At 61.2% G+C, this 21,087-nt stretch overlaps 1 protein-coding gene across 27 annotated transcripts in view; it reads left to right on the forward strand.

The window, feature by feature from the left end:
* The window catches only part of AHDC1 (AT-hook DNA binding motif containing 1), a 62,049-nt gene that overhangs the window by 25,266 nt on the left and 15,696 nt on the right, over positions 1-21,087 (forward strand). For 12 of the 27 annotated variants that reach the window (XM_070079004.2, XM_070079009.2, XM_089301226.1 and 9 more), the window contains 3 exons: positions 15,148-15,325; positions 20,738-20,848; positions 21,002-21,039. The gene's annotated coding sequence lies outside the window, so the exon portion shown is untranslated. Of the gene's footprint in view, positions 1-1,104; positions 1,287-8,149; positions 8,270-15,147; positions 15,326-20,737; positions 20,849-21,001; positions 21,040-21,087 lie in introns of all 27 variants that reach the window. The other 15 variants (XM_070079017.2, XM_089301238.1, XM_070079019.2 and 12 more) reach the window with 4 other exon arrangements.

Raw genomic sequence — 21,087 nt, forward strand, 5'->3', positions numbered from 1 at the left:
GCGGCCGGCCGGCATGTGGCTCTCCTTCGGGGAGCCTTGGCAGCCCGGGCCGCGCGCTGCGCCGGGATGATGGAGAGCTTCTGGAATTTCCTGCAGCTGGAGAGCGCGGCCGTCCCGGGGAGCGGGCCGAGCGCGCCGCTCGCGCAGGGGCGCCCCACTGCCCGACCCTAGGGGGCGCCTGCGCGGCCCGGGTTCCGGGGGTAGGGGAGGAAGGCTCCCCGCCTGGCCCCCGGCTGCGGGAGAGGAGCAAGCTCCCCTCCCCTCACCTCCGTTTTCGAGTCTGGCGGGGGTCCAGTCCCGCCTCTCCGGGCCGGGGCGGGGAGAGGGGCCAGGTGCAGGCACCGCCCCTCCCCCAGCTGCCTGGTTTCCCTCTCGGCCCCGTCACCTCCTCCAGGAGTCAGAAGCTCCGCGGCCTCATCTGGGGGAGGGGGCGGGGGTGGCCAGGTAGCCTGAGAGGCGGCGGGAAAGCGCAGAGGCGCGCGGACCCACACCTCCTGCTCGAGCAAGGGGCTTCGAGGAGGGCAGCGAGACCTTGGTCCCCCGCAGCCCCTGCCGGGCCGGTGGGGGCGCAGGCGTGCTGGAAAAGCCCTGGGGTAATTTCCCGGTCGGTCGGCGGAAACAACTTGCCTTTGGGGGCGGCTTTTGCACCTTACTGGTCCGGTTGTCCGGGAAGAGGGCCCCCGGGCGGGAGGGACCTAATTTTGCTGGAACCCTGAGATCCAGGGGAGTAGGTGAGTGACCTCAAGGGCTCACTCTTGGCACTGTGGGTTGAGGGAAAGCGGTGCACCCTGTTCTTTGTGGGGGAGGGGAGGGATCCTTCGCACAACTTCGCAAAGTTACTGCACCATTTGGTGCTCTGCAAGCTGCCGAGCCGTTTGGCGGCTCAGCAGGCATCTCCTGGCCCTGGGTGGATCCCCTCTCCCCCTGCCAGTGGCCCGTGTTCTGTCCCATTTCCTGCCCCTCCCCAGACACCCTTACCACATTAAAGGGAAGCCCTGGGGATGAGACTGCTGTACTGCCCCCCCCGCCCCCCCCCCACAGCGTGACCTTGAGCCAGTCCCTTCACCACCTCCTTTTCCTTTCCTGTGAAAAACTGGATCCTAGTGGGGAGGCCCTAGGCTGTTGTGCACTTAGAAGCAGTTAGCGTAGTGTTTGCCCACTGGAAGGGCCGGAAGTGAAGGGCACCTGTGTGCCATCAGCCCCACTGAGGGGAGTGGAGGGAACCCTCAGAGTGGCAGAAGTCTACCCCTCCTCGCCCCGACAGCGCTGAAATTGGGCTTCCCGAGGTAAGTAGTGTTTCTCAGCCCAACTGGGGAGGATGGGAAGATGTGTTTTATTGAGCTCATTTATTTATTAAAACTCCTATTTACTGCCCAGATCATAAAGGGAGAGCCTTCTGCCTTTGTGCTGGGAACTGAGAAGCCTGCTGGTCACCGTAGGTGAGAGCTGGAAGTCCTTCCTGCCAGACCAGCTCTTAGTGCTGATGGGGAAACCGAGGCCCAGGGAGGGGGCCTAGCCTGTGCACAATGCTCCTTCTGTTGTTCCACGGGGGTGGGGGCTGGCGGAGCAGGCTGGCCTGGCTCCGCAGGGAATGGCCCAGGCAGGCTTGTAAGGCTGGTGGAATTCGCTTTCCTCTGCCCTGCATCTCCTTGCTGACCTTTCACTCCACCACTGCCAGACACCCAGATTCAAATACACATGTCCCTGAGCTCCCCCTCTGGCCAGGATGTGGGACCTGGGCCTGTCAGTTCCCAGCCTCTCCTCACCCCACCTCCCGGAGCCCAGTTCTCCTGGTTTCCTGTTTAATTGGCCTGCCTTGTCCACTGGGAAAGACCTGGTGCACTGGAAGGCGTTCAAGGCTCCATTTGTTGTCTGTGTGAACTTGAGCACATCACCCCACCTCTGTGAGCCTTAATTTGCTTTTCTGCAAAATGGCGTTGAAATAAAAACGACCTATCAGCACCTCTTCTCCCATGCATCCAAGGGCTTCCTGGCAGAGAGCTAGTGAGTGATCAAAGGCAGGGATGCCCTGGGACTTGAGGGCATTTGCGTTCAAGGCCAGGTACAGGGAACAGAGTAACCCGCCCTTCCCTTTGGTGTGTGGAGGCAGCTCACTGGGGCCCTGGGACAGAAAGTGGAGCTAGGATGGATGTCCATAGATCATTTTGGCAGAGCCTGTACTTCAACAAATTTGTGTGGCTCAGGTTCCCGGCTGCCAGATGCCCATATCTCCGAGTGCACTCTGGGTGGTTCTCATGAACTGTTCTCTAGGACAACACACTACCCCTCCCAGCAAGGCCAGTCCCAGCTCCCTCTACCTTAGGGCAGCCTGTCTGGGCTGACTGTACGCCCCCCACCCCCACTCTCAACACACATGCTCCCATTTCTCCCATTTCTCTGTAACCCATAGAGACTCCTGTAAAGAGAAGGTCTGGACACTGGGACTGGGCTGTGTGACTTCAGGCAGGCCTCTTCCTGTCTCTGGGTCTCAGTTTCCTGCTGCGTAGAGGAGGCGGCTGGATTAGTGACTCCCTAAGGCACCTTCCAGCTCTGACAGGCGCCTAGCCTGTGTTGACTGATGTATCCTAGGAGATGGGTGCACACAGAGCACCCTGTCAGCTGGGAGATTCCTGTCGAGGTGTTTCCCCCCCTGCAGAAGGCTGCAGTGACTCCCTTCCTGACACACCCTTCAGGGATCCTGGTGGAGACGGGCGGAGGGGGCGGATCACCCAGGTGCTGCTGAGAACCAGAGCTTGTGTCAGTGGGGCTGTGCAACCGACCGACCTCACGCTTCCAGCGGAGGGAAGGTGTGAGTCGGGGCCAGCCAGCCTCCAGGGAATGGGGTGCTGTGCACGAAACATCCAGCTCGTGGGCTGGTATGTCCAGAGGAGCTAGCACAGGGGCAGTGTGTCGGGGTGTGGGCACAACAAAGAGTCTGGCAATGGAGGGAGGGGAAAGCATACGTGAGCCAGGAAACCAGCCTTACTGGGCTGTGAGGCAGTGTCAGCAAGACTGAGCGCGCACGGCTGCCCGTGCCTGGGTTTGTGGGCTCTTCTCTGGGTGTTGAGATGGCTCCGAATTGCAGCTGTCCTGTCCTGTTGGGGCGGGGGGGTATCAGTGCAGGGCTGTTGTGCAGACTGTCTGGACAGGGTTGGAAGGCAGTCTGCAGCTCCTGGCCATTTGCAGTGCTGTCAGAGTGTCCTGAGACCATCAAGTGATATTTTCAGGCTGTGCATGAATCCTGGTGGTGTTTTGGGTGTCTCTTTGCCCTCCATCCCTTATATAGAGGGAGGCCTCAGGACCTGAGGAGAGAGATCTCCAAGCTTAATCAGTCCTCTGCAGGTAAGCAGGCAGGCAGGCAGCCGCAAGCCCGCTCACTCTCACAGTAATTTTACCACGGTGCCTAAGTCAGGAACAGGCGTGAATTGACCTTTTAACCCCTTCCCCACCACGGGATTAGACTCTGTTTCCTGTTCAATCTCCTCCAGAACCAGTTCTATCCCGCCTGCCCCCCCAACAGTGGATAAGCAGCCCCCCTCCACCTCTCTTCTCACCCCCCACCGGCCCTGGGGGGCCGGGGGCCCGAGGGCCAGGCTGGTGCAGGGTCTGGCAGGAGCTAAGGGCCCAGGCGGGAGTGATAAATATTGAAGAGGAGGGATTTCGGTGTGGGCTGGAGCAGCTGCAGTGGTTCGAGTGTCACACTATCTCTCCCCAGGTTTACTGACCCATTTCCATTCACGCGGCTGCTGGTTTCCTAGCAACGGCAACAGTCCCCCCAGAACAGGCGGAGTGTGTGTCTGCCATTAGCGACTGCCGCAACTGTGTCAAGGTTACCCCGCTCCCTGCAAACCCACCCCGGCGGGTTTGTTTTCTGCCAGTGCCTGGCACACACCGTGCCAGCTAGGGAGGGGGAGGGCAGGGGGCTGGGGGCCAGCCCAGGGGCTTGGTTGGGGATGGGGGGCTGTGGAGGAACTGTAGTTCTACGTCCAGTGGGAGCCAACTTGGACTGAGGCCGAAGCAGCCGTCCCCCCCCCCCCCTTGGCTGGTGGAATTCCTGAGCCTGAGGGGAGCAGGGGGTGGGGCTGTCCCTCAGTCCTGACCCCCGAGATTCCAGAGCCTGGGGGGAGAGGTGTGGGCTGAGGGGCCTCCGGGAAGCCTGCCCGGTCTGACCCCACCTGGCTTGTTCTGCTCCTGCCCTGGCTTCCTCCCACTTCTGTAGCTCCGTGCTCCTCTGTGCTCTCAGCTCTTTGTCCTGGCGGTCTCTGAGCCTGTTCTCCCCCACCAGACTCCCCAGGGCAGGGTTGTGTTTCTCCCATCAGACTAGGGGCTCCTGAGGTTGGGGTTCGCGATGCTCCTGACTGTTTCCCTGGGTGTCTTGGGAGATGAGATTAAGCATTTAGTGTGGCAAAGGGCAGTTTTCCTTGATACCCCTGTGCCACTCCTCTTACAGCAGCAGATTCTGCCTGCACACACTCCCTGCCACCTGCAGGCAGTCCCACAGGAAGGGACTGTTAGGCTGCAAAGGGTTAAAGCAGCTCCCCCCCCCCCTTGGTATGTGAGCTCCCCCAGGCAGGGAGAGGGATGAGAGAATGGGGGTCTGTCACCTTATAGCCTCTCCTGTGGTCAACTCAGACCTGACCAGTCACATTCCTACCCAGGAGGGCTGGGGCTTGAGGCAGGGACAGGGGCAGAAGGCAGAGGCCCCGGGGAAGGCCAAATTGTAGGGATTACGGTGGGGGAGGCAAGGAGATGGGGCAGGGCGGCTGGAAACAAAGCCTGAGTCTCTCGGCTCGGCATCTTTCCTCTGAGTTTGCACCCCCTAAAACCTGGTGGTCCACAAATCCTGGACACAGATACTGACCTGGTCCCAAGTCTACACAAAGTGTGGCAAAGGTGGTTTCTGACAGGCAGGGCAGTGCAGGGACTTGTGGGTAGCCTGCAGTGTGACTTTCTGGTGCTTGGCAGGGGTTGGCTGGGCTCTGGCTGGGTCAGAGGCGCTGAGATCTAGGGTACAGAGCAGACCGTGCTAGACGGTAGAGGATACCTGGGCGGGGACCAGGGAGTCTGGTCCTCTGCCCAACCTTTGCGACTGGTTCCTTACCACCTCAGTGTCCCCATCGGAGGGCCTGAGGCCAGTGGTCTCTGGAAGCCTGCCTGCCCTGTTAGTGGCTCCGGGTGAGGGATGAGGGGTGGGGGGCGATGGTCTGGAGGGGTGTGGGAAGCTGCCAGCTCCAGGGGGAGTTTGCAATGTGATCCCTGAGCGAAAATAGCCCAGGTCATTTTCAGCTGCTTGGGCGGAGGTATCTGATCCCGGCAGGGCAGCTAGGGCAGGGGGCAGGGAGGAGCGTTCTGTAAAGCTCTCTGGGAAACCAGACCCTGGGATGGGAGGGTAGGAAAAGGTTGGCATTCCCAGCTAGGCTTCCTAAGACTCCCCTGGTCCTGGTGGGGGCCCAGAAATGAAAAGATGAGGAATGCACAGGGTTAACCGGAGGTGAGGGCTGGACTCCTGCCCCCTTTGGGTCCTGGCCTGGATGAGGTGAAAGGTCAGCCCCAAGGAGCCCGAGCACAGCTGGGGAAAGAGTAACCCGATCCTTCTCACTAGCCAGGCTCAGGGGATCACAGAGCCGCCTCCCCCAGGAAAGGTGCTTTGACATCCCCAGGAAGGAGTTTGTTTCCACCGAGTTCTCAGCAGGGGTTGGGGGCTAGGGGAGGGTCTGGGCCCGTGGGGTCAAGGAGAGTTGCAGGCCAGGCGCCCCAGCCGGGATGCAGTGCTTTGTCATCCTGCGGGCAGGGGAGGTAGAGGTGAGCCTGTTCTGGCCCCGCGGCCGTTGCTCTGGACCCCATCTGTAATACCTCTGACGGCCAGCATCCAGCATCGGGGTGGGGGGCCGCTCAGAGGTAGGAGACATCCCCTCCCCCACCCTGCCCCCAGCACACAGGCTGTCCAATTAGTGAGAGAAACTGCCCTGGTCCTAGACTGTGATGTTGAGGTGTTTGGGCTTCGCTGTCTGTGTGTGGTGGGGCGCTGGGGTGTTAGGATGGTATGATGGGAGGCAGAGGCGGCACCACCGGGAAGTGCACATGGGCTCTGAAGTCTCGCTGGACCTTGCCTCCGTCTGAAGGCAAGCTGTTAACCTGAACCTCAGTTTCCCTATGTACAAAATAGGACTAATGAAATAATTAGGACTGCACAGAGTAAGTGCTCAGTAAAAACAAACAAAAAAACCCACCTTATTAAGGAGCCTTGTTGGGTGCCAAGGTCACACAGTGTGGAGCCCGCGTGCAGCGCCGGCTGACTCCAGAGGAGCTGGTAAGCTACCGTGGGCTGGGGGGCAGAGTTTGAGGATGGGACTGGGTCAGTGTGCCCGGGCTGCGGTGGACCTATGCAGGTGATGTGGAATGTGATGGGGTGGAATGGGTTTCGGAGCAGAGTTCTTACCGCCCACCTCTGAGTCTGGCGACAGCCCCCCTACCCCCATCCCGGCGGGCTTTGTGCGGCTGTAAGGGTGTAGCTGTCCCCGGAGTGCGGCTGTAGGTATGTTTGAGAAGGCGCAGGCATCCCGAGAAAGAACAAGTCGCCTTTTGTACACGTCCAGCCCCAGGCTGGGTTGGGCTCTCTCTAGGGGATCCCCTGTTTCCGCGCCCAGCTCCCCGCCCACGGACAGCACCGGGGTCCAGCCGACCACGGCCCCCACCTGAGAGGTGCGTCGGAGCGGGCTGAGCGCCCCCTCCCGGGAACCGGGACTGGGGACTGGGGCAGGGGGCGTGTCCGAAGCCTAGACCCCGCCCCTCGTGACATCACTCCAGGTGCGACCAATCTTAGGGAGCGGTGCCCGCAGGCGACCCGCCCCCTCACGGGCACCGCTCCCCCGGGTTCGGGCCGCGCAGTGGGTGGAGTCGGCGAGGGGAGGTGGCGGAGGAGGCTGAGCCCGCCCATGGGGCGGGGAGGCAGTTCCTGCTCTGGCCGAGGCTGTGCACGCGATCCGGAGAACCTCGCAAGAACTCTTTCCTGGAGTGCTCTGCCCTCTTGCTCACGGTCCCAGCCTGGCCACCCACCACCTTCTGCAGGAAGCCTCTCCTCTCCACCTCTTTTGTTGACCTGCACGCTGTCAGCGGGGACGGTGCCAGGCCTACGAACAGTACCAGCTGCCATCCACTTCCTGTGTTCCAGACCCTGCTACAGTTTTACATGGACTGCCTTACCTGGCGCCTTCCTGATGGCTCTGTCCCTTGGACACTGGAGCCCTTCTCACCAACCCGATCAGAAGTTCTCCCTGGGCAGGGGTTACAGACACCAGGGACTCAGTAGGCACTCCTGCGTGTGGAGGATAGATGAGGAGACAGGCCCGTGTGCATGGTCGCACAGCAAGTGGGCAGTGTTAAGCAGGCAGAGCTGGAGCCAGGGCTCCTGACTGCTTTCAGGCCTTGGGCTTTGGTGGGTGACCAAGTCCAGAGCTAGCTCTCTTCCCGCCTCCTGAGATCAGAGGAACCCTAGGGCTATCTTCCTCTGCAGTGCGCATGGCTTGCCTGAGGACCCCCCCGCTGCAGGGAAAAGGAGGGGCAGCCAGCTATGGGGCCAGCTGGGAGGGCTTTGCAGGCCGAAGGGGACAGTGATGGGCAGCAGGGAATGCTGTGGGCCCAGTGACAGTGGGCAGTGGTTCTGGGGATGTAAGGATTTTTAACTTGCAGGTGGGAGGTTGCAAGTTGGGCAGAGAGGAGTGTGGGAGCTTCAGTGTGTGGGGTGCAAGGGAGGCAGGGAGCATGCTGGGCCGGCACTCCCCCCACCAATAAGCCAGCCCAGTGGAATGCTGGGAGGCCCCAGGGATGGGGCCAGGCAGCCAAGGTGTCTCTGGTGGCAGGGAAGCAGTTAAGAGCTGCCTCAGCCCGTTCCTTCAGACAATTAGTGACATCTCGCTTGACAACACCACACTGAGCCGATGCAGACCTCAGCCCCCCTCCTGGCCCCCCCACGGCCGCTTCAGCTGTTTATTCTTGGGCTTTAACAATTGGGATTCTGACTTGGAGGAGCGGGCGCCCCGCGCTGCCCTCTGACCCGTCGTCGCCTTGGCAACTGGAGCCCGGTAGGCCTGGGCTCTGCGTTAGGATTACAGATCCTGAATTCACAATCTTGCTGCTCCCCTGCAAGCAGAGGCGGCGGCGGCGGCGGCGGTGGCAGCGGTGGCGGCGGCGGCAGCAGCAGCATGCGGGATCTTCAGCTAGACTGGAGGGGCCAAGGAGGAGGGGCCTCAGGGCCCTGCGGGAAGCACAGGTGGGAATCTGGGATGCCTGCAGGCCACCTGGAGAGTAGTGCCCCCTGGCAGCCTCCATGGAGGGAGCAGGGCCCGCAGCCCTGCCACTCCCAGCATCTCTGGAAACTTTCTTCCTGTTGAGCCCCAGGGCAGGGGCAAGGCTGCTTCGCCGCCCCCCCTCTTTCCCCCTCAGCCAGCCCCCTACCATGCCCAGAGCTCCAAGTGCCAGCAGACTGTGCCCCTGCCGTGCCCGCCGCCATGGCAACAGGCCCCCCTCCCTCGCCAGCCCTGCTCCTTCCTCCCCCCAGCCTAGCAGCCAACTGCCCCAGCTGAAACCGGAGCCCATGCATCTGTGAGCCTCATGCCCAGACCCACATTCCATTTCTGTCCTCTGTCCCCCCCAGTTCTGGCGACGACATCGCCCCTCCTCCTGCTCCTACGCCCCCTCCCTCCTCGCCTCTGCCTCCTCCTGCTGCTCCCCCACACTGGATCACTTGGTGTCTCCCCTGCCCACCCGTTCTCCCCGTGTGTCTCACCCTCTCCTCTCTCTCGGCCTCTGGGCGTGTCCGTCCCTCGGCCTGCCTCCGGTTCCCAGGGTGCGTCTCTGCTTTGCCCTCTGTCTGAGGAGGCTCCTGGAGCTCCCTCCCAGCCCTCCCCCTCCGTGTGTCTCTCTTCCTCTCGCTGTGTGTGGGTCTTTGTCTCTGCATCCTCCTCCTGTCTCTCTTTGTCTTTTTCTTCCTTCTCCTCGGTCTCTCTCTTCCTGAGTCTCTCCTGCTGTTTCCCTCCATCTAGCCTGCTTTGCCTCTCATCCCTCCCTCGTGTCTTCCTCCGCAGGCCTCGTCCGCCCTCTTTCTCTTGACCCCACCTTCTCCCTCCTTCTGTCTCTGGTTCTCTGCCTTGACCTCTCCCTCCCCCTCTTCCTCTGACTTGCCTTTTGGGTCTGCTTCCCTCTACTTCCTGCTTGATCAAAGCCCCCAGGCTGCAGAGCGGAGAGGGGAGGATGCTCCAGTCACCCCAAAGGATCCCCCTTCCTGGCAGGGGCCAGATGTCCTGGAAGCCCCCTCGAGCATGCGTGGTTGGACCCCAGATGGGGAGGGCCTGGTGCTGATGAGCCTGCAGAGAGAGGGGCACGGGAAGCAAACGCCACACTCCCTTTCCAGACTCTCGGTCCACCTTCCATCAGCCCAGGCAGGGGCAGGGGGTGGTCCCAGGGGCTGAGCCCACCAATAAGCCTCCTAGTTCCTGGGATTTGTCTCCCCCTGCTAAAATGCTAGTTGTTCCAGACCGTGCCTCAGTTTACCCAGGGGTACAGGGTTGCTACGCTTGCTCTCTGACTTCTCTAAAGTACTGTGAGTTCCTGTGGCGAAGTCAGAGTTACGAGGAAGAAGGAAAGCTCGAGCAACTCCGTTCTCTTCCTCTCCAGTGGCGACAGGAGGGCTCCGGCAGGGACGGCCCAGGGCCCCCCGGGGAATCAGAGTCCTGTCTCCTTAAGTGAAGGGTGGAGGACAGGGCCCGCCTTCCGTCAGGACTGGCAGCCCCTGCTGTCCGGCCTCCCTCCCTCGGTCTGGGCAGTGGCCTCTAGGCTTCCCCTGTCTTTCCTCTTCAAGGAAGGAGCTTGGAGCCCTGGGCAGACAAGCCCTGCGGTTGGGAAGCCAGGCTTCAGGGCCCAGTTCTTGCCTCTGGGGGCGGTGAGGCCTGGTCAGGCAGGCAGTTCTAGGACCCTGGGGTCTGGGCACTACTCACCAAGGGGCCAGGCGGGGGAGTAGGGGTGCCTGGGGGAGGCTGGTTGCACGCAAGGCATGCTGGGCCCCCTCAGCGGGTGGGGGGGGGGGAACAAAGCTGGCATCGAGGCCTCAGCTAAAATTAGCCGCTTCCCTGCGCGGGAGCAAGCATGCCTGCCAGCCGCCCAGATCGCCGCTGCCTCGGCAGGCCATCTGTCGCCACGTTTCGCTCAGTCCCCCGGGGCCCCCCAGCTCCAGCCACCCCCAGGGGCTAGAGGGACTCTGCTCAGAGGCTGTCCCTGACCAGGTCTCTGGACTCTGCTGCTGTCATGCTGTGTGACCTCAGGGTAGGCCTGTCCCTCTCTGGGCTCCTGTGCAGCGAGCAGGCTCCAGACGTTGACATTGCACAGAGCCTAATCCCTCCAAGCAGCAGGTGCTGGTGCTGGTGCTGGAGGCTGGGAGGGGGCTGATCCCTCCCTGCAGTCTTCCCCCAGTCCAAGGTTTGAAGGTGGGGGTGTACAGCAGACTCTCCGTCAGATCCGTGCGGTAGGGCCACTCCAGTAACACGTGCACCCCACCCCCACCACCTAATACACACACACACACACACCCACACACACACCCCGTCTGCAAGCAGTGGTAAAGAACCCCCCAGGTGGGCTCCCCAGAGGCAGAGGCTGAATTCAGCTGTTGCTGATTGGCCCTGGGGCTTGGGCCAGTCTCTTGTCCTTTCTTAGTTTAATTTTCCCCTCTTCAGTGAGACACTTCCCACTTCTCAAGGAGCTGCCCACTTTTGGCCATGTCTGCAAGGCTGGCATTATTGTCCCTTCTCTACAGATGAGGAAACTGAGGTACAGGAAGGGAGGGTTCCTGGTAAGGAGGAAGCGAGGCGGGCGTGGACCCTGCTGGGTCCTCCCCCCATGTTCCCTCCCTGCAGTGGCCTGATCACTGGGCTCCTGGCTCCAGCCCCTCTCGCCCTTCCCAAAGGCAAAGAGGCTGGGCTGCTCCACCAAGGTCACCCAGCTTGGCCCGGGAGGAGCTCAGACTTGAACCCCAGCCTCTTGGCTCTTGGCCTTCCTTACCACTCTGGCCAGCAGGCTGGGCCTGTTCCCTGGGTGAGTCATGCCCCTGGACTTTGGCCTCCTTGTCCCCAGCTCTGTGGCCTGAAGTTTGGAAAGAGGGCCTTTATAAGGAAGAGGGGCACCCCTGGCAGCAGCGGGGGTCTCAGGCCTCATTGAGTGCCTGGGGACAGCAAACCCTGCTCCCTACTCCCCACTGACCTTAGACCTCAGTGGCAGCCCTGCCCCCACTACCTGTTCTCCTGTTCCGCCCCCTCCTGGGATGCACAGCTACTTTCAAGTAGAGGTGGGGTGAGGTGGGGCTTGGGGAGGTGGCAGTTCCAGGCTGTCTGTGTGCCCAGCAGCTTCCTCTCCAGAACGCTTCTCCCCCAACGCTGGGTTACCCCGGGGGAGGCCACAGCTCCTCCCCTCTGGGTGCTGAGGGACCAAGGTCACACCCAGAGTCCTGTGTGCCTCCACCTCCTCCTCCTGGGGCCAGTGGTGTTTGTCACTGGGGCAACGTGTGGCTGTGCCCGGCTCTGGCAGTGCTGGGGTGACATTCATGCCCTGTGAGCTGTGACGCCTCTGCAGGCAGAGGACAGCACCACCCAGGCTGGCGACAGTGGTGGGGGAGGGGTGGGGTGGGCTGTCACCTGTCCAAAGCAGTCAGTGAGGTGACATGTTGCGGACCCAGCCCATAGTCTGGAGGGAGGACTCAACACCTGGGAGTGGGGGCTTCTCTCATGGAGCTGTGGGAGTGTTGCAGGGGTCGGCAGTGAGACAGATTTCTCTGTGCATCCCCCATCCTGGGTGGGGGGGGTGCCTGCTTGTGTGCTGATGGCACCATTGTGACGGATGACAGCTTGTGTACCTGTCTTGTGCCGTCTGGGGGTATCAGATGTGCCCATTTCACACTTGGGGCGAAGCGACAGGTTACGTGCTCAGCTCTTCCTGTTGGGAGGGTTGTCATAGGCTCGTGTGCCTGTCTCTGGCTGTTGTGTGTGAGCTGTGTCACCATGTGCCCCTCTCATGCTGTTGTGGGGAGTGACATGTGTGATATCTCGTGCTGCTAGGAAGTTGTCAGGAACTGGGGAGCTTGTCTCTCACCCTGAGACGACAACTCGTTACCCTGTGGTATGGGGCTGGCAGCTGGCGGGCCCTTGTGGGGCAGGCCACAAAGCCCAGGGGACTGGTGAGGGGCCAGGGGGCTCAGTCCCGCATGACTGACCTTGGGACCCTGTTACCAGGGCAGGCAAGGCTTCCAGGGGGGACCCTATTCCCTGCCTCTTCTGCCCCCGAAACTGTTAAACTAATTAAGGCTGTGGAGCCGCAGGATTAATCGGGGCAGCTCGGCGCGGGCCGGGAGCTCAGGTAGTCGATTAGTGCGCCACGAGGATATTGGATTTCTAAACCGCAAGTCAGCACTATTCGGCCTGTTATCTCCCAGGCCCCGGGGGTCAGCAGGCACGAGGCTGGCCGCCCACTCCCCACAGCCTTCTCCCAGGCCCACCCTGCTCCGCCTCCGTGCCAGGCTCCTGTGGCACCAGCTCTCCCCGGTTCTCCCTTTCCTCTGTGGCCTGTCTCCTCTGGCCCTCCTGGCTTCGGCCTCACTGAGTGGCTGCCTGACCTGCACCCAGTGCTGAGCCTCTGACCGGGTCTCCTCTCCCCACCCCTGCGCCTCCCTGTCCTGTCCCTGATGACCAGCTCTCCTCGCCGGTCTCCAGCTCTCTCCCCGTGTCTGTGTGTGCCTGTCTCACCATTTCTGCCTGTCTGCATCTCTCGTGTCTCTTTTTCCCTTTGTGTGTCTCTGTGCCTGTCTCTGTCTTCCTCTTTCCTTCTGGCGATCTCTCAGCCTCTCTCTCTTTCTCTCCTCTCTCTCTCTTGTGTGGTCTCGGCTGGTGTCTGCAACCAGAACAAATCTCCCCCAGCCGACACCCCCTGAACAGGGAGGCCAGAGCAGCTAATGGGAAACATGTGATGCTGCCTTGCGCCTGGAGCACCGTGAAGGGAGTCTCAGTCCCAGCCCAGCCGCGCTCCCCCTTGCTGCGTCCCCCCGCCACGCTGCCCTCCGCCTGCCTCCCGGCGGCTCCCCCAGCCCGCGTGGGCACAGTTGCATGCTGCCAGCCCCTTGCGTTCCTGCGTTGCGGGGAGGGGGCTGACCGGTATCAGTTGGGCAACATCGGATTGTGGGCAGGCTGGGGCCGCCTCGCTCTTTAGGTCTCCTTGGCCCCCAGGGCCAGGCAGAGCCTGTGTAGCTCCCCCCACCACCATGTGCAGGAGAACAGGGCCAAGATGCGCTGAGCTGTGAGGGCCTGGTTGGGGGGCAGCCAGTCCGCCCCCACTGGAGGGCCCCGGGGCCACCCAGATTTCCATCTCTTCCGCCCTCCTGGGCCTCTGGGGAGCTGCAGAGGTGGGGGCTCCCTGAGGGCTTGGGAGCTGCGAGGCTGCGTTTCTGTGCCCACCCAACCACAAGAAAAGGGGGGACGGATCCGAGGAGGGAGGCTCTGGCAGGTTGGAATTCTCCTTCTCTGCCTGTGGATAAATTGTCCCTAATCCAGGCTTGGGGAGTTGTCTGGCTCCTACAGAGAGAGAGAGAGAGAGCGAGCGAGAGAGAGTGAGCGCCGGAGCGAGGGAGGAGGGAGGAGGGGAGCAGGAACATACAAACAGTGACACCAACACACACTGTCACACAAAGGGTCTTCCTGTGCACACAGTGGTCGCACAGAGGGTCTGTGCCATTGTGCACAGGCATACTGGGCACACAGGCCCTCTCGGCACATTGTCGCCGACACGAGCTGTGATAGCACAGAGACCCAGTGACAGGGCACAAGGGCCCACCTCCATGCACAGGTACAGTGATCAGGCCGTGCAAATCCACACATGCAGACACACCCGTGAGCACATTGTGACCCTGGTGAAACAGACTCATGGGAACACTGTGACCAGGCACGCGGTGGCCCTGGAAACCAGAGACAAGCAGAGGTAGGGGGGCGGCAACGCTGATGCCCAGCGACACCAGTGCCCGTGGTCACAGGCCTCGAGATTGGAAACCTGCAGGGACAGCAGAGGATCAGCCGCAGCCCCCGCCCCCCTCACACACATCCAGAGAGCTCTGAAACAGGCAAGAGCCGGTTTGGCTCCTGACACAGCGAGATGTGGAGAGCCAGGCAGAGCGCACACGCAGGCGCTCACATACCCGGTGACAACAGGGCACGCCTTGTCGCACACCAGCACACTTAGACCCCTGTGTCCTCACAGGTGTACCTACGCAGGTGCAGCTGGGCACACACAAGCCGAATAGAACAGAAATACAGATAATGCCCACATGTACCGTGTGAGCACGCCGAACCCAGGCACGCACTCAGCTGACCACACCAACCACAGGCAAGCAAACTGCTCGCACACACGGGTTCACACACAGACCCAGGCACCCACGTACGGGTGTGGGCACCCGCACTGCTGAACACAGACAGGAGTGTGATCTTCAGGCAGGGACTGACACATGCCATCAGCTTCCCAGGCGACCAGAACCCACGAGCAGTCCACAAGACCAGCTTCCCGGGCCCCTCGTGACTCTGGTGCAGAACCCAGGGAGGCAGGAAGCAGGCATTGGTGAGCAAGGCCATGGCTATTAAAGCGAACAAGAGCTGTGTCTGGTCGGTGATAGAGACAGGTGAATGCCAGCTGCACGCGTAGCCGCGTGGAAATCTGCTTTCACCATCATTCTGGGCTGCAGCCCACACCTGCCCTGTGCCTGGCTTCCCCCGAGTGCTCCTCCTCACTGCTAAGATCGTCTCCCCATTTTATAGGTGAGAAAACAGAGCTAGAGAGGTTAACCCGCTTGCCAGAGATCACGCAGAGCCAGCGAGTCCAGGACCATCTGAGTGGCAGAGGCTGCACTGCCATAGCCTGTGTTTGTGTATATGCATGTGTGTGTATGTCTGCATGTGTGTTCCTACACGTATGAACGCAGCTCCTCAGGAGGAGCCTGCAGGCTCACAGCTCCCACTGGGAGGGCATTGGAGCCAGACCGGACCCCATCTGGGCCCAGTGGCCCTCCGTTCCCTGCTCTCCCTGCATCCGTGCTTACGCCTAGGGGGCCTGTGTTTGCTTCCACAGATGGGAGCTTGCCTGACTGTCTCCCCATCGGCCTGGACCCCGGAGCCTGCCCAGCTGAGCGTGTGCAGAGGGCCCCGGGTGAGGGGCGCCGCTTGGGCCGCCGTGGAGACCATCCTGGAGATGCTGGTGGAGGCAGGCCTGTCCTGCTGAGCCGGGCCTGTTGGCACAGCCTGCTCAGGTAACTGCAGGGAAGCCGGGCCTGCCCCCCCACCCCAGGAAATCTTCCCACGCCCAGCAGAGACCCTTTCACACTTAGACCAGAAAGAGGCCCTTTACATCAGGGGTCTGAAAGCTGTTGACCAGCTTACTTCAACTCCCCGCTGTCCAGAGAGGGGAACTGAGTCCCCCGGAGTCCTGCCTGCCCCTTAGTGACCCGAGAGAGGGGTTGTGACAGTGACCAGGCCTCAGGGCAGAGGTAGACACCTCTGTGGTAGAGGCTCTGGAAGCCCAGAGCTGGCCGGCCAAGGGGAGGAGCTGGGAGGGCCTGGGGAACCCTAGGAGGACCCGGAGGGGACAGGGAGTGGGGCAGGGGCAGGGCTGGCCTCCCTCCGCCTGGCCCCAGTTAGCCCACCCAGCTCAGGAACTGCAGAGGCCAGGTGGGGCTGCCCTGCCCAGCAGAGGCAACACCCTGAGTTGACACATGAAGCCTCGGGCGCCAGGAAGCTCCCCAGAGCCCAGCCTGCCTGGGGACCCCACCCAACTTCCAAAGGAGCATTCCTGGGGGCTGAAGTCTGGGGGTGGGGCCTCCTGGGATTGCAAGGGTGGGGAGTACACCTGTGGGCACCCAGCTGTAAATGTGCAGGCCACTCAGGCTTGCATGCAAGCAGGTGTGTGTGGAGGGTGCGCAGGGCTGGGTATCCAAGAGTTACGTAAGTGGATGGGGCTGGAGGGCGGGCAAGGGCTGTGTACACAGTGCAGCAGAATGGTGAGTGTGCAAGATCCAGGGTGTGTGCTGGGCAGGTGTGGGAATGCTGGGTGTGTGTGTGTGTGTGTGTGTGTGCATGCAGGGTGCTGGTGTGCACTGGAGAGAGGTGGGTAGACGCTCCACACACCAGGGTGGCGCAGTGTGTGCCCAGAGGGAGCTTCGTGTTCACAGGGGAAGCGAGTGCTCGTGGTTCCGGGTGCACGGTGGGGGTGGTGCGTGCACGTGGCTCCGTTTGTGCTCTGGAGGTGGCTGGGCGAGCCTTGAGCTGAGCTGGGCTCAGCAGTGCCCAGCCTTGTGGCCAAATCGCTGAAGTCACTTCCTTTCCAGCAGCAACTTTCCAGGAGGAGGAGTCCTTCAGACCTGGGCGGGGAGGGGGGGGCGGAACAGGGAGCTCTCTCGGGGGAAGGAGGTGGGCGGGGGTGAGAGGCGAGGGGGAGGGCCTGGTGGGGCTGGAGGAGGGGAGTCCTCCGGGAGACCGAGGGAAAGACAAGGACAGGAGTCTGGAAGGGCCAAGGGCAGGAGGGGATGGGGGCGGAGCAGGGCGGGAAGCACAGTCCCTGGGTGACCTCGGAGGGAGGAAGGGAGGGCCGCCGGCAGGGTGACCCTCAGGTCCAGTGAGAGCTGGCAGTGGCGCCCGCACACCTGGCACCCGGGGCAGGGGGCTGGCAGGGGGCGGTCCTGGGGCAGACCTGCTTGCCAGGTGCCCCACTCTGAGCAGGAAGGGGGTGGGCGAGGGCTGCACAAAGGAGCTCTGTGTGGCTGGTGGTAGGGTGGGGTGGGGTGGGGTGTGCTGTGCTGGGGGGCGGGGGGGGGGGCATGGCCAGCTCCCCTTGGGGGCATCAGTGGCTCCGAGGGGACACCTAGTGGTGAGGGAAGGTAGTGCATCTGGATGGCTGCAGTGGGAGGTGGTGACCAGAAGCTAGGAGGATAGATTAGAAGTCAAAAACTGGAACCAATGGTTGGGACTAGGACAGTTGGAGGAGGCAGCCTAGGAGGGGGCTGAGTCTCTGGAAAGCAAAGCGGTTTGGTTTGGAGGAGCCCAACAAACCTAAATTCAGACTCCATCTGAACTGGGTGACATGGCTGTTTGTCCTTAGGGGCACAGCTGAGCCTCTCTGAGCCTCCGTTTCAATGCCAAAAAGTGACCGCTGCAGCTCTCATTTCCATCACTTGTTTCTTTTTGTTACAGTTTTGGGGCCAAAATCAGTCTTCAGGTCCAGTGGGCTGGATGGGTAGGGGGCTGAAGAGGAGGCAGACCAGGGCCATGACAAGTTCCTGATGGGCAGATCCCAGGAGATGTGGCCCCAGGAGGGGAAGGTCTCTGAGCGGCAGTTATAGCCCCTTTGAGGCAGTGTTTTCCATTTGAGGACATCCCTGGGCCTTCAAACCAGGCTGGGAGGGAAATGGGGGGCGGGGGAGTGTGCAAGCTGGAGAGAGGGTCATGAGGCCGGAAGTGAGAGCTGGGGCTGGCAGGCTGGCTCCCCTGGGGAGGCTGTGGGTGGGGGAGGGGGCGGAGAGCTGGGGAAGGGGTGGGGTGGTCACAGCCACAGCGGGGAGGGTGGGGCTGGGGACTCAAGGATGTGGGCTGGCGCTTCCCGGCACTGCGCACAGCAGGTTGGGGCCCCCTGCCCCTCCCAGCAGGCTGCTGTCCCCATGGGCAGAGCCAGACACACTGACCCAGAAGCAGACAGGCAGACAGAAGGACCCTTTTGACTTTGTTCACAGACCAAGGCTAGGTGGTACCCTTGGGAGGGGGCCAAGAGAATGGCTGCCAGGGTGTGGTAGGGAGGGGAGCCAGCTGCTTCCCTCAGATCCTGGAGGCTCGGAGTGAGCGAGTGAGCAAGTGAGAGCAGTGGCCAGAGCCGGAGGACGTGGCCAAAGGTCTTCACGGGTGGGTGGAACAGAAGCCGGCCACGGCAGAGGAGGGTTTGCTCTCCTGCCAAGATTACACCCTCTGGCCCCAAGTGGGAGGTCTGCAGGGCCCCACCCTCAGCCAGGGTGGGTTGGAGGCTTCTGGTGGCACCTCAGAGAGTGCGGCTGGGGGCTACAGGACGGCTGTGCTGTTGGAGAGTGGCCCTGGGGGCTCCCTTCCCCTCCCTCCTTTGTGAAGGTGTCCCCACCAGTGCTCCAAGTCCTTGGAGCAGAGAGCGCCTGACCTGGGAGGGGCCGGGTCCACGCCCGGGCGTGGAAGTGAACAGTGCCTGAGTGAGCCAGTAGGTGGGACCCCGAGGAGGAGCAGCCAGGCCCAGGGCCTGCAGAGACGGAAGGGACAGTGGACAGAGGGATGTTCCACCCTAACAAGCACCATAAGGGCCCTTTGGGGCCTCAACAAAGTCTCTCTGCCCCTTCCGGTCTCAGTTTCCTCACCTGCACAATGGGTGGGGCACGAGGTGACACTAGAGCAGTGTCCTCTCTGGGGTGGCTGATGAGAAATAGATTCCCGGATGTTCCTTCGGATGTGTTCGAGACCCCTCCCGGACCAGGACCTGGCTATCCGGAATGCTGCATGGCTCCCCCAGGCCTAGGGCTTGGAAGCCAATGGGTTAGATAACTTGAAGGCTCCTCCCAGCCTTAAATTAGACCACAGCTCTAGAAGAAGCATTTTCGGAAGTGGCTGAAGGAGAATTGCAAGAGCTGGGAGTAGAAGGAGGCTTTGGACTTAGGACAGAATTAGGACTCCTGCTACCCGGTAGTTGGGTGACCTCAAGCAAGTCACACAACCCCTCTGAGCCTGTAGCATGGGGGTAATAAACCATGCTTCCCCGGTTGCCATGAGGATTTTGTGGGTCGCCTGTGAGGGAACTTGTAGATTGCAGATGACTGCTCACCGAACAGGTGCAGGGGGGTGTGTCCCTTTCCACGCCATCCCATCACGCTGTCACCTCTGCAGTCTTCCTGGGAGGTGACAGTCCTGGGAGGTGTGCCAGCCAGTGAGAGTCTCCCTGTGTCTTTGGAGGTTAGGCCTTGCGAGCCATCCCTTAGGTCAGGTCCAGACACTAGACAATGATCAGGATCTGTCTTCTTCTTCTTAAAGATTTATTTATTTACTTAGAGAGAAAGAGACAGAGAATTCTTCATCTGCTGGTTTACTTCCTGGATAGCCACCACGACCAGGGCTGGGCCAGGCTGGGGCCAAGAGCAAGGAGCTCCAAACAGGTCTCCCATGTGGCTGGTGGAGGCCCGAGCACTGGGGTCATCCTCTGCTGCTTTCCCAAGCACACTAGTAGAGAGCTGGATTGAAGTGGAGCAGCCGGGACTCGAACCAGTACCCATATGGAATGCTGGCATCGCAGGTGGTGACTTTACCTACTGCACCACAGTGCCAGGCCTCCAGGGGCTGTCTTTAAAACCCTCCCAGTGACCAGGGCCCATTCAACTCCTCCAGATCATAGTTCCTCAGGATCAGCCATGGTCCTGAGGCTTCAGGCTCCCTTGGGAGTCAGATGCCTGGATCTAAATCCCAGCTCTGCCCTGACCAGCTTGAGGGCTCAGTTGGTAAATATTTATGGAGCATCTGTAGCCCAGGCCCTGGGGTCAGGGGATGCTGTGGTAAACAAGACAGATGTGATCCCTGCCCCTGCAGAGCCCACACCCTCGGGGGAGGTGCTCTGGTGATTGCCTACGGTTGATGGGGACTGTGACATGGAGATTGATGGGGCCCGAGCGAGCTGGGGCTGGGCTGGAGCAGTGGAGAGGGTCAGAGAGGGTCCCATCCTGCAGCCCTGTCCCTCTCCCTGCCTCAGCTTCCTTCTTGGGTCACACTTGAGGCAGGGTTGACTGTTGTGTGTGCCTTGTTCATTCACTCATTCCACAAATCTTTGTTTTTTAAATTTATTTTACTCATTCATTTGAGAGGCAGAGAGAGAGAGAGAGAGGTCTTCCATCCTCTGGTTCATTCCCCAAATGGCCAGAGCTGGGCTGATCCAAAGCCAGGAGCCAGGAGCTTCTTCCAGGTCTCCCACGTGGGTGCAGGGGCCCAAGGATTTGGGCCATCCTCCAGTGCTTTCCCAGGCCATAGCAGAGAGCTGGATCGGAAGTGGAGCAGCCGGGACTCAAATCGGCGCCCATGTGGGATGCCGGCACTGCACCATAGCACCTGCCCCACCACAAATCTTTCTTGAAACCATCTTTTGAGGGCCACGTGCCATTCTGGGTGTTGGAAGCCACGAACAGAAAGGGACACGATCCTTGCCTTCATGGTGCTTAATGCCTTCAGCGGTGGGCTCTGTGGAGTTGGGAAGGGTGCTGACCTCAATCTCTGGTCTGCAGGGGCGTGAGGCGAGGGGTGCCGTGTAATGGGCGTGGCCCCGTGTTTGGCAGCAGTGACAGTGTCTTTGGGGGCAGCAATAGTAGTGACTGTTGAAGCTCTGACCTTAGGCATGCTTCACTTCCCTGGAGCTCTTATGCCACTAACGATTAAATCATTCACGATTATCTAATCGGGATCTGTCTGCCCAGCCCTTTTGCAAAGCAGGCACTCCATAAGTAGTGAGTTCTTTCATCTTGGAGCCTCCATTTCTTCTCTGTGAAATGGGCTTATTACTAGCCCGCACCTCACAGCATCTGTATGAAGCGTTAAATGAAACGATGCCCACACAGCATCCAGCCCAGTGCCTGGCGCGCAGTAGGTGCCCACTAAACCTGAGCTGCAATGGTCCTTTCCAGGCGCTGTCCACGCCCGAGGCCTGGGCTCAGGCCGAAGTTGCTCCATAGCACCCCCAGCTGACGGCCAGCGACTGGCAGCGCCCCCAGGCACAGGGGCCCTCTCTCTCCCAGGTCAGCGGGGTATGCGCGCTGCAGGGAGCAACCTAGGGAGCTGGGGGTTGGTTCCTGGAGGAGACCTGAGCAGTGGGCAGGTGGCCAGGCATTGAGCTGTGGCCCCCAGACCACGTGGGGAATTCAGGTCCCCTGTCGCTGTCTCATCCACAGAGCTCTCCAGTGTGACAGCCCAGGCGGCAGAGCCGAGGGTGAGTGGCCAGATTCTTGCAGTCCTGGGGTGGGGGCGGGGAGGTGGG

This window comes from Oryctolagus cuniculus, chromosome 7 (genome assembly GCF_051225735.1).
Source record: "Oryctolagus cuniculus isolate XC-2025 breed Fujian yellow rabbit chromosome 7, ASM5122573v1, whole genome shotgun sequence".
NCBI lineage: Eukaryota > Metazoa > Chordata > Mammalia > Lagomorpha > Leporidae > Oryctolagus > Oryctolagus cuniculus.